Consider the following 16139-nt stretch of genomic DNA (forward strand, 5'->3'; position numbering starts at 1 on the left):
TTTTTTTTATTAATTTTTCTTTCTCCAGGCCTCACCCTTACTGGGCCAGGCATGGCAGGAAGCAAGTAAGTAGGTGGTAGTGAGTCGGAAGAGGAAGAGAAACAAGCCTAAATGGGATACACAAAGAAAGTTGCTCATCTTACCTCTTGGGAAATTTGACTGCCCTTCAATAGAGCTAGTAACAGACACAAGTGCCAGTGGGCCTATATCTTCTTCCTTTGAGAAGATCACCCACTGTGTGAGTCGCTGTGACTCCCAGAGCTGTAGCTTAACACATAGGAAGAGCAGTATCTGCAGAGTGGAGACCAACAGCTGACTCAGCATGTCCTGCTGTGTTTGGCCCACTTGCTAATCTCTCTAGTTGGTTATGGTGGTGGTTCCACCATGAGACTGGACAACTCTATGTTGAATTACAGGTTGTTTTGGGGGGGGAGGATTTTCTTGTTGTTGTTTTGTTTTGTTTGCTTTGTTTTTCTGTGCTGTGTTTAACTTTGTCCACAGATTTATTTCCTTTGGAATCTTTCATTTAGACAAACATTTAACCGCCTTACCTTCCAAAAGAAGATATCATTGCTGATGAGGCACATTTGGGTAATAACACTATGACAAGCAACTATGTGATGGAGAGAAGGGAGAGGAAGAGAAAGGGAGGTACACTATTAAGGGAGGTGGAACTGGAGACTCGAGTGTGATGAGGAACAGCCTGCACTGTCACCTGAGGCCATGGTGAAGCCCAGCCCATGCTACCACTGAGGGCCATGTCTGAATCCGTGGGTTTGTATCGATGTTCATGGCCTATGTTACTACCAAAGGCCATGTCTGGGCTGTCACCTAGCCCATGTAAGTGAGCAGAGATAGCCTCACCTATCTCCAGCTATGCCGTGGTGTCGACATGAGACAGATACCTCCATACACACCAGCTCCTAGAGGTCAATGGCAAGCAAAGGAGCTGGCCCCAGCCCATGCTTTGGCAAAGTGGGAGAGCTGGCCCTGGTGTTGTGAATGCAGGAAAGCAGGTGGACACTCCAAGTCAGCTAACACCCAGGCCCAGATCCAGGACTTTGAGTTAGCCCATCACAACATCTACCCTATCTGTGACTGCTAGAGCATGTGAAAGGGCCAGTCCTGTACAACTAAAGCTGACAGATCTCCATGACATAGGGTAACAGCAGAATATCTGTGAGAAGTCCTGTTGAGCTTCCAGTGTTGAAAGTGTGGCAGAAAACAAAGTCCTCAGTCCAGACCAATCACTCATTGCAATGATCATTTTCAACTGAAGCTGTTTGGACAAAAGGGTTTATTGTGTGACACATTGCAGTTTTCACAGTGAAATTTTTGTTTTGTTTTCTTTTCTTTGGGGGGGAGGAGGTTGCAAGGGCAGAGGTCAGCTATGGAGGGATGGAGAGATGAGTGGGATTGGGGTAAATGATGTGAAATTCACAAAGAATCAATTTTTAAAAAGTTAAAAATTAATATTTTTTCTTTTTTAACAAAATAAAATATAAATAGATAAAACCAAAGCCATCATAATGAGGTTGGATAAGACAACAGAAAAAAAAAAAAACGAAACAGCCCAAGAGAAGGCAGAAGGGTCAGACACCTGCTTGTTCACCCATAGGAGGTCAGGAAAAGTACTGAACTGCACGCTATAGTACATATGCAGAGGACCTGGTACAGAGCCATGCAGGCCTGGGATTGCTGCTTCAGTCTCTGTGAGTTCATATGAGCTCTTCTCAGTTGTTTTCTAGAGCCTAGTTCTAGGATACCTAGCCTAGGTATCCTCCTCTGAGTCATAATATTTTAAAATTTAAAAGAAACCAATACAACATATATTCTTCTCTTTCTGACACAGGGACAGAACAGCTCGTTGTAATTATATCTCATGCCATTAAATACTTTAAAATAATCTTTAATGAACTCAGAGTTCCTAATATGTAAGTGATTATTATTTATATATAACTATCCTGTTTAACACTTTTTTTTATCATTTCTATTTTTATACAGTGTTACCACTCTAAACCATGTTTCTCTGAACTTCCTTACCTCTTGGTCTTTAAATTTTCATTTCCTTAGGGAAAAAAATCAAATTGACTAGAAGAGCTAAATCGGAAGCCAGGCACAGTAGCAGATGTCATTCCATCCCTTGGAATTACAGGCAGAAGGACCATAAGCTGACAAACAGGCTAGGCTACCTAGAAAGAACTTCCCTCAAAGGAAAAATGAACAAAACTTAGCTGCACTTCTGTATGGTCATTAAGGAGTTCAAAGGAAAATCATCACCCATTAACAAGGTTGGCAGAGTATAAAGAAAGCCAGCATGCCTGAGAAGAGGAACATCAGAAATCACCGACATGTCTGATCAGAGAATGCACACAGAAGCCTCCCTTCCTACTTAAAGCAAAAGGACTTTCTGGGTGATCAAGAAAATGCCATCTGACCTCTGTGGTTGTTAAGAGGAGCACCCTAAAGAAATCACAGAAGAGCCGAAAGGAAATGAAAGGTTACTGCACAGAGACAAAAGCTTTGTGTAAAGAGAGATGGCAGTCAGAACCGCGGTCACAATAAAAGCACAACTGTGGTTTATCTAATTAACACACTTGTGTACACATATATGTGTGTGCATATTCTGGAGGACGAAGGCACCCTTTTGTATGCAGGTTCATGTGTATGTACATTTTGAGACAGGCATTTTGAGACATCTCTTTCTCTCTCACTGGCTTGCTAATTCACCTAGGCTAGCTACCCAGTGAGCCCCAAGGATGCTCCTGTCTCCACTTCCCTAGAGCTGGGATTACAATCAGGTACCACTGTACCCAGTGTTTTATGTGTGTGGGTTCTGGGACTTGAACTCAGATCTCAGTACCTCAATCTTGTGTTCCAAGTATTTTCCCAACCAAGCCATCTCACCAGCTCCATGTCTAAGGACATGAAGTATTTCAATTAAACTTTGTAACATTTAATGGTAATAAAATATGCATAACAAATTACTCTCTGTATTAGTCAGTGAGATAAATACATGAGATGAGCTGTCTAGGAGGCAAGACTTATTTGGTCTGTGTTTACAGAGGTCTTAGTTGATGGTTGCTTGGCTGTGAAGCTTTGAGCCTGTGAAGTGGAGGAATATGAGGGCACAGAGCTGAGCATGTGGTGGGACAAAGCAGCTCATTTCATGAAGGCCAAAAGGGCAGAGGACCAGGTTTCCTTTCCAAGGACACCCCAATGACTTCACTTCCTCCCAGCAGGTTCCATTTCCTAATGGCCCCATAATGCCTTCATTGGTGAGCAAGGTTTTAACACATGGTTTGGAGGATAATATCCAAACTTAACATATGCTAAGCATTTATAGGTGTGAATTCCCAACACGGAGTATTTTCATGTAGCAAAAGACCAACCCCCAGAACTCTTCTCATCTACCTTCCTCTGGGCTCTGGAAACCACAATTATTTTGTTTGCTATTTTTATGGATTTGACCATATTAGATAATTCATACAATATTTTCCTTCTTGTAACAGGCTTATCTCAGTTAACATAACTTCCTCAATATCACCTCAATATCAGATTAGTAACGTGAGTCTGAATTTCCTTCTTTTTCAGGGTTGAATACTATCCCATTGTGTCTATAGACTACATTTTCTTATCCATTCATCTGTAAGTGAACACTCAGATTGCTTCCTTTGTGTGTGTGTGTGTGTGTGTGTGTGTGTGTGCAACGTGTAAACTTTGTGAAGCATTTAATTGGATATCTATTTTAACAGAACCACTATGGAACGAGTCAAACGCAAATGCTCTGTCTAATCATTTAAAAGCATTTTAGTCCTCCCAGGAGGCAGATCTTCACTTCATCACTACAAAATTGATTACATTGGAGTGACTTCGCCAAGGTCTCATGGAGAAGAGCAGCCAGCGAGGCTCATGTTTGAACTCAAGTATGTCTGCCTTCAAATTTCAAGTTAAAATAATTAGCTCCCCAATAAAAACCCAAGAGAGACTTCAGCCATTACCTGCAACATGAATGGAACGAGGTATTCATTTATCCCCATTTGCCAGGGGTGGCCTTGCATATACTGCTCATCCCTCTGCATTCTGATGTAACACAATCCCCTCCTGTCCTGGAGTTTGCTCTTGCAGAAAACCTTCCTCCTGCTTCCTGCTCTCAGCCTCAGCTCTGATAAACACACACTTTAACCAGGACACTGTTCCCAGGTTGCCTGAAAAGAGCACAGGCAAGATTCATGGCAAAGTGTCTGAATGCCAGCTACAAAAATGCAGATTCCGGGAAATTGCTGAACGAATTTAAAGAAGTGCTATGGCAAAAAGCAGACCAGCAACAGGAATCCCATTCCACATAGAAGGCGCAAGAAGTTCCAGTAAGCTGGGGCACCTGGGAGTGAGCTACAAGAAAGGTTTGGGATAGTTTTGTAGTTTAAAAGAAAAAAAAAAGGTAGGTGTTTGGGAAGGCAGGTCTGTCAGAGCTGTTCCAGGCTTTACCCACTGCAGGCCAGTACTGAAGCATCCCATAATACCTCATTAATGAGTATAAGTTATTAGCCATATGCATGCATCAGTTTAAAAATATAAAATCAGGACTGTTGAGGTAACCCATGTTAGTAGCCCTTGCTGCTCTTCCAGAGGACCTGAGTCCAAGTTCCAGGACCCACATCTGGTAGTACACACCACCTATGATAACTCCAGCTCCAGGAGATGACTTCATCTTCTGAGTTCTTTAGTTCTTTGGGCACAAACACCATGTGACACACACACACACACACACACACACACACACAGAGAGAGAGAGAGAGAGAGAGAGAGAGAGAGAGAGATAACAAAAATAAGTAATCTTTTAAAGTGAAATATTAAAATATGCTCAATTAAAAGATAGAAATTCATAAACAAATGAATCTTAAAGGGATACTCAGTTAATTTTTACCTTCTTGAACTAAATCAATGATCCATGTGGCTGGTGAGCTGGCCTTCCCTGAAGACACATGAAAAGTGCAAGGCTGAATCCTGGAAGCTCCCTGCAGAGAAGGTTTGTAGGCACTGTCCTGCAAGTCAAGCAATCTTTACTTATGCTCCTGTCTGTCGTCTATGTGAGTGCATGCTATGTGTTCGTGTGCATATCTGTTATCTATGTGAGTGCATGCTATGTGTGTTCATGTGCATGTCTGTTGTCTATGTGAGTGCATGTTATGTGTGTTCATGCGCATCTCTGTTATCTATGTGAGTACATGCTGTGTGTGTTCATGTGCATGTCAGTTGTCTATGTGAGTATGTGCTATGTGTGTACAGGTGATGTCAGATGCCCTGGAACTGGAGTTACAGACGGTTGCAAGTGGTCCAACATGGGTGCTAGGAACTGAACTTAGGTCCTCTTATGGAACAGTGAGTTCTCTTAATTGTTAGTCATTTTCCTAGCATCTACAATGACACACAGTCTTGCTGTCCACCACAAGCTCATTCTCTCCTCTACATTTCTAATGAATACTTTGTCTTCCTGCCAACTTCTGCCTTGCTTGCAAATCACTAACAATCTTCATACTAGATATTAGCCTCCATTTTCAGCTAATCTCTCTTTAAGGGGAGCTTCATGGATGGGTGTGTGTGCAAATACAGAGCAATAGAGCAGGCGTGTCTTTCAATTGGAGACCAAAAGACTCCAGATCTTCACTTTAAACTTACCTCACAAGTATGGCTCCATAAATAAGTTTTACTATCTTCCCACCATGTCCTTATTATTTTTTAAAATTAGGGGTTTTTTTCATTTAAAAAAATCAGTGATGTTGTAGATGCTAGGAAGATGGCTAACAGTTAATAGAAGTTGCTATTCCACAAGAGGACCTGAGTTCAGTTCCTAGCACCCATGTTGGGCCATTTGCAACCCCCTGTAACTCCAGTTCCAGGGGATCTGACATCACCTGTACACACATAGCATGTACTCACATAGACAACAGACATACACAGGAACACACATAGCATGCACTCTCATAGACAACAGACATACACATGAACACATATAGCATGTACTCACATTGATAAACAGACACGCATATAAATAAAAATAAATCTAAAAAAAATTTTAGAACCCCAGAAAAGTAACATTATAAATCCATATAAGCCAGAAGGCATAATTTTCAGAAGATCTAACTGAAAAATCAATCCCTTACAGAATGGACATACATTTAGTTAGTGTTTTACTTGAAGAAGAGAATATTATAAATCCCTTGTCAATCATATTTTTCAAAAAGAGACAACACAAGAACAACAGGGTGTACACGTTGTTGAAGGTGTCTTCAATTATAAGTCACACCAATGCTTTATGAGTCATTAAGAAATAAGGAGCCTCTGGGCCAGCCTTGGAACACTCAGACCGGGAGACATAGCTTGTCTTCCAAGATGCCAGAATATGAACGCCTTTGTGTCTTAGACATAAGGAACAAGAGTGTGGTTCAACTCTCACCGTTAACTTCCCTGCCTACGCATCTCCTCAGAAGGTCACTCCATCACCCAGAAATGTTGATTCTGAGCCTCAAATATTTCATGCATTGTTTGGAACTAGATGAACAGTGATGAAACTGCATAAAATGGCCTCTCTCTGCTTATAAGGACAGAGGCACAAATACTTGTAATGAACAGTGTCTTCGGGCTAAGCTGGAAGTACGAGGAGATGCCCCTGTAGCAGAGACTAGCATGATTCCTGTTTTCAGAAGGATGCTGGGAAATTCATGGGTGGGTTGATTATCTTTGCCCTTGAATCAGGGTATTCTTCTCCAGAAAGGGCTTCAGAGGTTCTGGTACCCAGCATAGCCCTGTGGTACCTCTGAGCCCCGCACTGCCCCCTTTCTGTGGAGCTTTTGTGGGAGCTAATACAGACTGCACTCCAGCCTGGGCTTCAGAACTGAGGGGGAGAAAATATAGCTTTTACCAATCCCTTCTGAGGAATTTGGTACAAAATGGATTGCTTCTGATACTGAAATCCACTACAGAAGCTTGAAAGAGAAAAAAAGTACATCATTCAAAATGTTCTGGGAAAAAAATTATCTTTAAATCACCGTGACATGGGACTCTGAAGTTGAAAAGCCAGGACTTTCCCTGTCATCATCCTGTGTATGCTGTGTGATGGTTTTCTTTCCCTTCTGGCAACTAAAGACAAGTCCTTGGAAGGACAAGTGAGGAGTAAAGGTCTTCTCCCTCTCTCTCTCTCTCCCCCTCTCTCTCTCTTTCTCTCTCCCTCTTTCTTTCTCTTTCTCTCTCCCTCTTTCTTTCTCTTTCTCTCTCTCTCCCTCTTTCTCTCTTTCTCTTTCTCTCTCCCTCTCTTTCTTTCTCCCTCTCTCTTTCTCTCTCTCTCTCCCTCTCTTTCTCTCTCTCTTTCTCTCTCTTTCTCTCTCCCTCTCTCTCTGTCTCCATTCCTTCCTCTGTGTGTGTGTCTTTGTTTCTCTCTGTCTCTCTGTCTCTCTCTGTCTCTCTCTGTCTCTGTCTCCCTCTCTCTCTTTCTCTCTCTTTCTCTCTCCCTCTCTCTCTTTCTCTCTCCCTCTCTCTCTCTCTGTCTCCATTCCTTCCTCTGTGTGTGTCTTTGTTTCTCTCTCTCTCTGTCTCTCTCTCTGTCTCTCTGTCTCTCTCTCTCTCTCTTTCTCTTCATCTTATAGTTAAGAATTCCCAAGTCAAATATTCAAATAATGTGAAATGAATTTAAAACAAGCCATGACTAGACAAGACAAGCAAAAATACACATCTCAAATTTAAAGACAACCTAGAGGGAAGAATGAAGGGACAGGGAGGGCTTGGAAGCAGCCAGGACTCATTGTCAAGGTAAACACAAAGCTGGAAGCAAAAACTCAATGTTTACATTTCAAGTTATGACTCTCCTTGAGGAGGTGAGCACACTTTAAAGAGAAATATTCCTAGGAGGTAATGCTCCCTAGCACTTAAAACGATGTCCTCCCCGATCCCCTGGACTTTCTGCTCCATGCTGTCAACACCGCTAAGCATTGAGTGGACTGCTACTGGACTCTCCACCCATACATGTGAGATTGTTTGGTGCACGGGAACACATGAACCCTTGTCTTCCCACTGGGCTTCCTTCTGGGTGACACACTCCTCCTCTGTCCAGGATTACTGCAGGGAGGACAAGGAAGGGTGCAGTTGGTGGAACAGGATTCAGAAGAGAATTTTTGAATCCTTAATAATATAAAAGTTAGAAAATGTGAGGCTAGGTTTGCCAGTGTACACAGTATGTAAGCCTTTGTGGAAATGAATGATTAGCACCTGTTAATGAAATATTGTTTATAAGGGAACCCTGGGTTGTTTTGTTTTGATTTGATTTGCTTAAGAAATACAACCTAATTTAATTTTAAAAATAGTATTTTTAAATGTTAAAATGTCATAAATAACCAATCTGATTTTGTAACTCTAAACACAGTTCCCTGAACTAAATATGAAGAGGATGCACAAACCCTCCAGAAAAGAAAGCCATCAGACACCTGCTATGTCTCCTCAGAGTCATGCCCAGAGGAAGGCATGCTTCTGGCCAGTGCAACTCATTCCCACAGAAGAAGAGAGCCTAGGAGAGTGGAGGGGAGTGGCCTTCACCATGCCCTTCTCCTTGAATCTCTAATTTCCATAGAGTTTCATCTCAGACTTGGTAAAATAATGGAGCAAGGCCATCGCTGGTAAAGCAGGTTCCATGGGTACTGCTCGGGGATCACCAACTACAAGTACTGCCACAGGAACTCAGAGCTGTGGCTTTAGTGAACAGCATGAGAACTTGCTGCAAAACCCAAACTCAAATTGCATTGGTCTGTGCTACCAGGGAGAGCCTCACATAGCCTATCAACAGGCTCTCGTCTCACACTGTTGCCCAAGGGCACAGCTCCCCATCTCAGCCTTCCCAGCTAGAGGAGCAAGCACGGCTCCTGCCAGGCTCTGGGAAGATCTGGTCCTCTGATAGCCAACCGCTATCAGACCCGTGGGTACCACAAATACCTCATCTTTCTTGATCTTGCAGAGCTATCTGTTCTGCTCTTGTCTGGCACATAACTGCTGAAGTCAACCCTATGCATGTCTGGGTATTCTCCTCCATTAGCATTGTTTGACTTTTCCTGGGGAGACAGAATATATATTCACCCCAGATTGAGCACTGAATAGACTAAGCAAATTATTCTACCTCAGTCTACCCTAGTGGGCCTGTGAGCTTGCTGGATGACTTACAACAATATTTGGCTACTGCAGGAGTGTGGGGGCAGGGGTCACTTACAGGGTCATGGATCAGTCAAAGGTAGTTGTTATTATCAAACAAATCTACCCTGGCATGGGCCACAGCTCATGAAAGCTGTATCCAGAGGGCTCCCCAGATAATCAAGGGCAACTTGAACAGCTTGAGAGTTGCTTTCCATATGTTTATGGATCCATGGGGATGGGGGTTGTGACTTTTAGGAGCTTCCTGACCTTGTGACTTTCATTTACTTCTTCAGTCTTATAAGCCTCTTCCGCTTTCCTCCCCAAAGAAACAGCCACAAGACAACCAGGCTGATAGTGAGTCAGTCTGGCCCCTCCATCCAAGGTAGGGGTCATAAAGACAGCCTTCATCATAACCATAGGGAAGGGGTCTTTCTTCACCAATTTTGGTGGGTAAATGATGGTAACACTCAACCCTTTGTGTTTGTGGTGAGGAGGTGAGGACTGGCCAAACGTGTCATTCCTTCAAAGACCAGTCTAAAGAAACTGTGTCTGAGTCTCCCAGCAGGTAGAGCTTGACTCTTGATGTCCCACTCATTCCTCTCATTCTCAGAGCTGGATCCGACTTCATGGGAGAAATGTCCCATTCATTCCTCTCATTCTCAGAGCTGGATCCTACTTCATGGGAGAAAACAGTGGACCTGGGATCTCAAAATGTAAACATTTAACCCAAAGAAACAAGAAAACAGACAGTTTTGCTAAACTCCTTGCCTATCTTCAACAATTTAGTGGAAGTAGATGGAGGACCATAGGAAAAATGTAATAAAAAAAAAAAAAAAACAGAAAATGTTGATTTATTTTCCTTTCTAAAACTGAGTGTAACTTAGTAAATATTCCCAACCCATCCTTGTAAAAAAATATCAGAAAAACAACTATAAATGGATTAAAGCTTTTATGTGAGAGACGAAACCTATACACTGAGCCAAAAACATAAATCTATATTTATGCTATCTGAAAAAGAATTTTTTAGATCAAAACAAAATAAATTTAGGTCAGACAAATATCTATTTAAAATAAATATGAAAATGTATTAAACAACATACAATGAATTCACTTCTGCCGAAAAGGAGAGAGATACAAATGAGGAGTGACTGTCACAAACATTTCTAGAACAAATGACAAATCCCTCAGGTAAGTAAAAGCTCTCTTCTTTTTGTTATCCATGGCTATGGGTAGCACAGTAGTAAGGTACATGATGGCTTGATTTGACTCTGTGTCTGTGTACATTCATGTGTTCAAGTGCATGTATGTGCACAGAAGCCAGAAGACAGCACTTCACTACTTTTAAAGACAGAGTCTCTTACCATGTGGGCCGAGCTGGCTGGCCAGTAAACCTCTATGATATACCTCCTGAGCACTGGGGTTGAAACCACACACCACCACATCTGGCTTTTATGGGGGGTCCTAGGGTTTCCATTCATGACTTTGTGCTTGCAAGGCAAATACTTTACCAACTTCAATACAACCCAGCCCCTTAACTTGTCATTTTGTCCTGGAAATCTAAGCAAGGCAAAGCCTTTCCTATGTGTGTTCCTTCCCTCACACTGTACCCAGAAATGCTCTCATCATTCCCATATTCTGTCACCAATGAGCTCAGCCTCAACAGGGACAGTTGGTGTGTGAATGGTTCCCCCCCCCCCAACAGTTGAAATACTTGACTCCTTCCTTGAGAACTTCAGCCCCAGTGTCATTGGATAGCCTAGGAGAAGAGATGGGTCTGGAGTATTGGCTAACAGAGTCATGGCCCTTCCTGGGAAGTTTTCCTTCCATCTGACGGGTGTTGTATGACAAGATCTTCAGGGTCCTGCCTCCATCTAGGTTCAGCAATAGGACCACCTCATCTTGGATCTGTGGCACCAGCATGAGGCAGGAGGATGACTGCAATATTGAGTTCATCCTAAGCTACATAGTGAATACTAGTTCATCTTGAATAAAAGAAATGAAATGAAAGATTATGCTTATATGTAAAGGACAAATTTTATATAATTAGGAATATGAGACTTACAAACATGTAAGCTTTTTCCTATAGGAGATAAGGCTTGAAACAGATATGGAAAGACTTCAGGTTTATAACAGGTAAGAGTCAATGCCTACTCACAATTCTTATTCCATTACAAAAATAACTATAAGTTCATGTAACTCCAATCAGTGTCTCAGCTACTGGAGGCATAAGAGTGTTAACAGAAAAACAGGAGTTTGAAGGGAAAACATTTTTATAAATTAAATGTGCAATGTTCATGTTAAATACATGTCTTAGTTGGTAACATATACAAAGCCCTGAGTTTAGTCCCCCAGAATTGACTAACCTAGTCACAGTGGCACATGCCTGCAATTTCTGACTTCACAAGGTTAAGAAAAAGAATCCGGAGTTCAAGGTCATCCTCAGCTACATAGTAAGTTCAAGATCAGCCTGGGATACATGAGACTTTTTCTCAAAAGTATAATATTTAATTTTGACACTTTTTCATACAGATAACTTTTATTAAGTATACAATTTTTAAAGTAAGGGAATTGGAAAGCCTAGTAAAAGCAGATAAAGGGGGCAGGAGAGACGGGTAAGTTGTTCAGAACATCTGCTGCTCTTCCAGAGGATGGCGGTTCAATTCTTAGCACCCGCACATTGGCCCACAAAGATCTGGAACTCCAGTTCCACAGGAACTAATGCCCTCTTCTGGTCTCTGCAGGTATTGAACACATTTGGTGCACAGATACACATGGAGGAAAACACAAACATAAAATAAAAATCAAGAAAATCTTACAAAAATAAAATAAAAGACCAAAATTCCAATAGCAAGCCAAAAGCAATTCAAAATGGCTTTACATTTGTAAGACAGGTGTTGAAACAAAGTTGTAGTTTGTGGACCTCTGAATTTACTGCACTGGCATTGGGGCCCTTCCTCCTTCCTTTGGGTCTAACTTGCAGATGGCAATTGCTAACTGTTGAAGTGGCTGTTCCTAGTTTATAAGCAAGGCTTGAAAAAGAATGGTTTCCTCTCAATTTAATGACAATGAGGTCACACACAGCACAGAACAGTCTCAGGAAAGGGTTGATCTTCTGTGGGCTCACTCAGTCAGTATATGAGCACTGTGAGCCCAGGCTTCAGTGGCTTCTTCTACATGACTTTCTAAGAAGAAGTCCAGGAACCAATGAGGAAGAATTATTGAACCTGCAATCCACTCCAGTAGCCATGAGATTACAGTAGAAGGTTGAGATCCCCTTGGAGATGTGTCGAAAAGGTTGAGGAAAGAAAGAGAGAGAGAAAGAGAAGAGAGAGAGAGAAGAGAGAGAGAGAAGAAAGAGGAGAGAGGAGAGAGAGAGAGAGGGAGGGGGAGAGAGAGAGAGAGAGGGAGAGAGAGAGAGAGAAGGAAGGAAAGAAAGAAACCAAGAAGGAAACAAAGAAACAAAGAAAAAAACGAAGGCAGACAGAAAACTGCCTGGGATTCATGGGGGTGGCAGTGCCCTGCGTATAGGGCAGGCGTGATCTTCACAATTGCCACAAACATGTTCCTCCTCTGTGTGATTGAAATAGATTCACACATGTGTTGCTGCCCTGGTCTTAACAAAAGCAGGAGAGATTGCCACAGGATGTATCACCCCAAAAGGAATTCAAAATGCTGTATCTAGGTTAGGTGATGACTTCATTGTCGACAGAGAAAACCAGAACGGCAGAAGAATCGTGTTCATCGTTTCATCCGTACTCTCTCTTGTGTTGATTCAAGCTTCTCCAGGAGCTATTTCAAGAGCCACTTTCACACGTTCACTGATTTTGTTTCCTTTTTTAAGCCGTATGGAAGTGAAATCCAAGCTGTGGACTGCAGCCATGGAGATAAACAGAGATCTAAAAGCCATCATTTTGAAGTTGTCTTTGCTTTTAACTATTCTTAACAGGGTGAAGCTACCCAGTCTACATCAGAGAGCCACCTGGGGAGCTTTTCAGAAACCCTACATGCTCAGGACACATCGAAGGCCAATTAACCTGGATCTTGCCAGGTAGACACCAGCAGCAGCTGCTTCCTGGTGGCAGCATTGTCCTGGGCCCTAGATTTACTGGCATTTTTTAAGGCCATCATTGTAAGCCATAATGCTAGACAAGCTTTTTACTTATTTTTCAAATATTCCATTTAATCTTCACTCTGTGCTGTGGGGTGGGTCTCATTCTTCCTGTTCTCCAGATGGACTTTCCAATGGCAGTCTTGAGTACAAGATCCATTGACCAGCATGCTGGGGCACGCTAGACGACTCCAAAGCAGACATTCCACTAGCTTCTACGGTGGCTTTGATTCTCATGATAAAATTTCTGTAGGTTGTGGTTGGAGACGTGGCTCAGTGCTTAAGAGCACTTGGGGCTTTTGCTGAGAACTGGGGTTTGGCTTGGCATACAGAACTCACAATCATACGTCACCCCACTTCCAGGGTGTCCAATGCCTTCTGGCCTCTGTAGGCACTGAATATATGTGGAGGTACACCTATAATGGTAAAATAAGAAAATTGGTTTTTTTTTTTAATTCTGTAGAAGGGAATGGCTGGATTTCTAACCAAGGACAAACATATATGCAGGGATATGCAAAGTTATGCATGTGCCCTGCTAAAATCTAAGGCAGTCTTAAACTCCTGTGCCTGGCCCACCCTGGGGCTCCAAAGAAGTAAGTGGAGAGAATAAGACAGAGTTTTAAAGTGTCTACCTAGATGTGCAAGTACCCCACAACCTGTATCAAAGTTTTGGTGAATATAAGGACAATCATGGACTCCATAAACTTAATGGAATCTCCGTTCAGGCATGACTTGATCACTAAACTAACTAAGCAGATTTCAGGTGCCTTGTGTCTAAGTTTGGGTTTTATTGCTGTTAAGAGGCACCATGACCAAAACAGCTCTTACAAAAGAAAACATTTCATTGGGACTGCTAGCTTACACTTTCACAGGTTTAGTCCATTATCATCATAGCAAAAAGCATGGCAGTGAGCAGGCAGACATGATGCTGGAGGAACCAAGAGTTCTACTTTGATCAGTAGACAGCAGATAGAGACCAGATGTGTTACTAAGTGTAGCCTGAGCATATATAACCTCAGTGTAGCCTGCCCCCACAGTGACACACTTCTCCCTAGAAGGCCACACCTACCACAACAAGGCCACATCTCCTAATAGTGCCACTCCTCATGGGCCCAACATTCAAATGCATGAGACCATGGGGGCCATTCCTATTCAAACCACTATGTTCCTCTCTCTGCTCCCCATAGACTTATAGCCATCACATAATACAGAATGTATTTAGTCTAATCTGGAAAGTCCCCATAGTCTATCAGAGTCTCAACAGTTTAAAAGTCCAAATTTCACAATCTCTTCTGAGATTCGTGAAATCTCTTAATTATAAAATCAAAGTAAAAAAAATAGGTCATATACTTCCGATGTATCATGGCACAGGACATACATTACCATTCCAAAATATAGGGAGAGGGCACAGTGAGGAAATACTGGACCAAAGCAAAACCAAAAACTAGCTGCGCAAACTCCAAACTCTGCATCTCCATGTCTGATGTCAAAATGCTCTTCAGATCTCCAACTCCTTTCAGCATTGTTAACCTCAACACACTTTCTCTTGGACTAGTTCCACTCCTTTTTACCAGCTTTCTTTGGCAGGTATCCCACAGTTCTGGCATCTCTAGTGTCTTGGGGTCTCAAAGGCAATCTAGGGTTCACCTTCACAGCTTCATGCAATGGCCTCTCTATGCTTTCATACAGGGACAACTCTGCCACACATTTGGCCTCAGTAACTTTCCTTGGTTGTGGAGGGAGATTTCATAACCCCTATCACACAGTGGTCTCTCTGGGCCTCCACACATGGACATCCTTGACAAATTTCTGGCCTCAGTGTCTTTCCTTAGTCGAAGAGGCAAATTCCATGACCCTTTTCTTCTATCCTTGATTCTAAAGTCAGAACCAGGTGGCTGAAGCTGCCATGTTCTGCTGCTTACTGGGGCTATAACATGGTCCCCCCTTTTTTAATTCCATCTTCAGCTCTCTGTTTCCTTCCCTGCACAAGCTTGGCTATTCTGGAATTTACTTTGTAGACCAGACTGGCCTTTAACTCAGAGACCTGAATACCTCTGTATCTTAACTGTTTGTATTAAAGGCATGTACCACCATACCTGGACCTAAGCTTTTCTTTCATTCCTTTTCACTATACATCTTTATATGTATGGCCACTGTGCCTCAAGATTTGAATTAAAGGTGTGTGTTAATCTGGATCAAAAGTGAGTGTCATCCCAACTCAAGATCAAAAGCCTGTGTTTTCCAGCCTCAAGATAAAGATTAAAGACATGTGGTCTTGCTCCCTCAAGATCTAGATCATAGGTGTGCTCTTTGTTTCTAGATTGTTATTGGTATTGCCAAATTGATAAGTGAGAATAGGCATCACATCCATCCCTTGTCAACTTGACACACAATCATATCTCCTTATATCCAAATGAAAATAATAACCAGGTCATAAGAGCATTTAGCATGATATAACTATCCTTCATACAACAGCAAATGCATAGTAAATTTAGAATATATATGCCCTTTTCAACATCCTTTTCACAAGAGGGAAGCTTAGCTGGGTAGGTTCTTGCCCCACGAGCACTACTCCCTTAATTCTGTTTCATATCTTTAATCTATTTATCTCCTTGAACACAGGATTTAGTTCTGCTCTATTTCCTGGTGCCCCATTTACCCTTGAACCGTACATTTTGTATTTTTCCGTTCTCAGCTTGCTACCTTTGATCAAAACACTCTTCATAAGAGTGAACCACAGGACAGAGTCTATGCTAAGCTGCTTTGGGATTTCCTTTGTTTCTGAGTTCGAGGCCAGCCTCATCTACAGAGTGAGTTCCAGGACAGCCAGGCATACACAGAGAAACCCTGTCTCAAA

General features: G+C 42.3%; 1 long non-coding RNA gene across 2 annotated transcripts in view; it reads left to right on the forward strand.

Annotated features, from left to right (window-relative positions):
* Positions 1 to 2975, forward strand: part of LOC116100610 — a 40203-nt gene extending 37228 nt beyond the window's left edge. For both annotated transcript variants that reach the window (XR_004122672.1, XR_004122673.1), the window contains one exon: positions 2074 to 2975. This is a non-coding gene — a long non-coding RNA (uncharacterized LOC116100610). The remainder of the gene's footprint in view (positions 1 to 2073) is intronic.
* The last annotated feature ends 13164 nt before the right edge of the window (positions 2976 to 16139 follow it).

This window comes from Mastomys coucha, unplaced genomic scaffold (assembly GCF_008632895.1).
Source record: "Mastomys coucha isolate ucsf_1 unplaced genomic scaffold, UCSF_Mcou_1 pScaffold21, whole genome shotgun sequence".
NCBI lineage: Eukaryota > Metazoa > Chordata > Mammalia > Rodentia > Muridae > Mastomys > Mastomys coucha.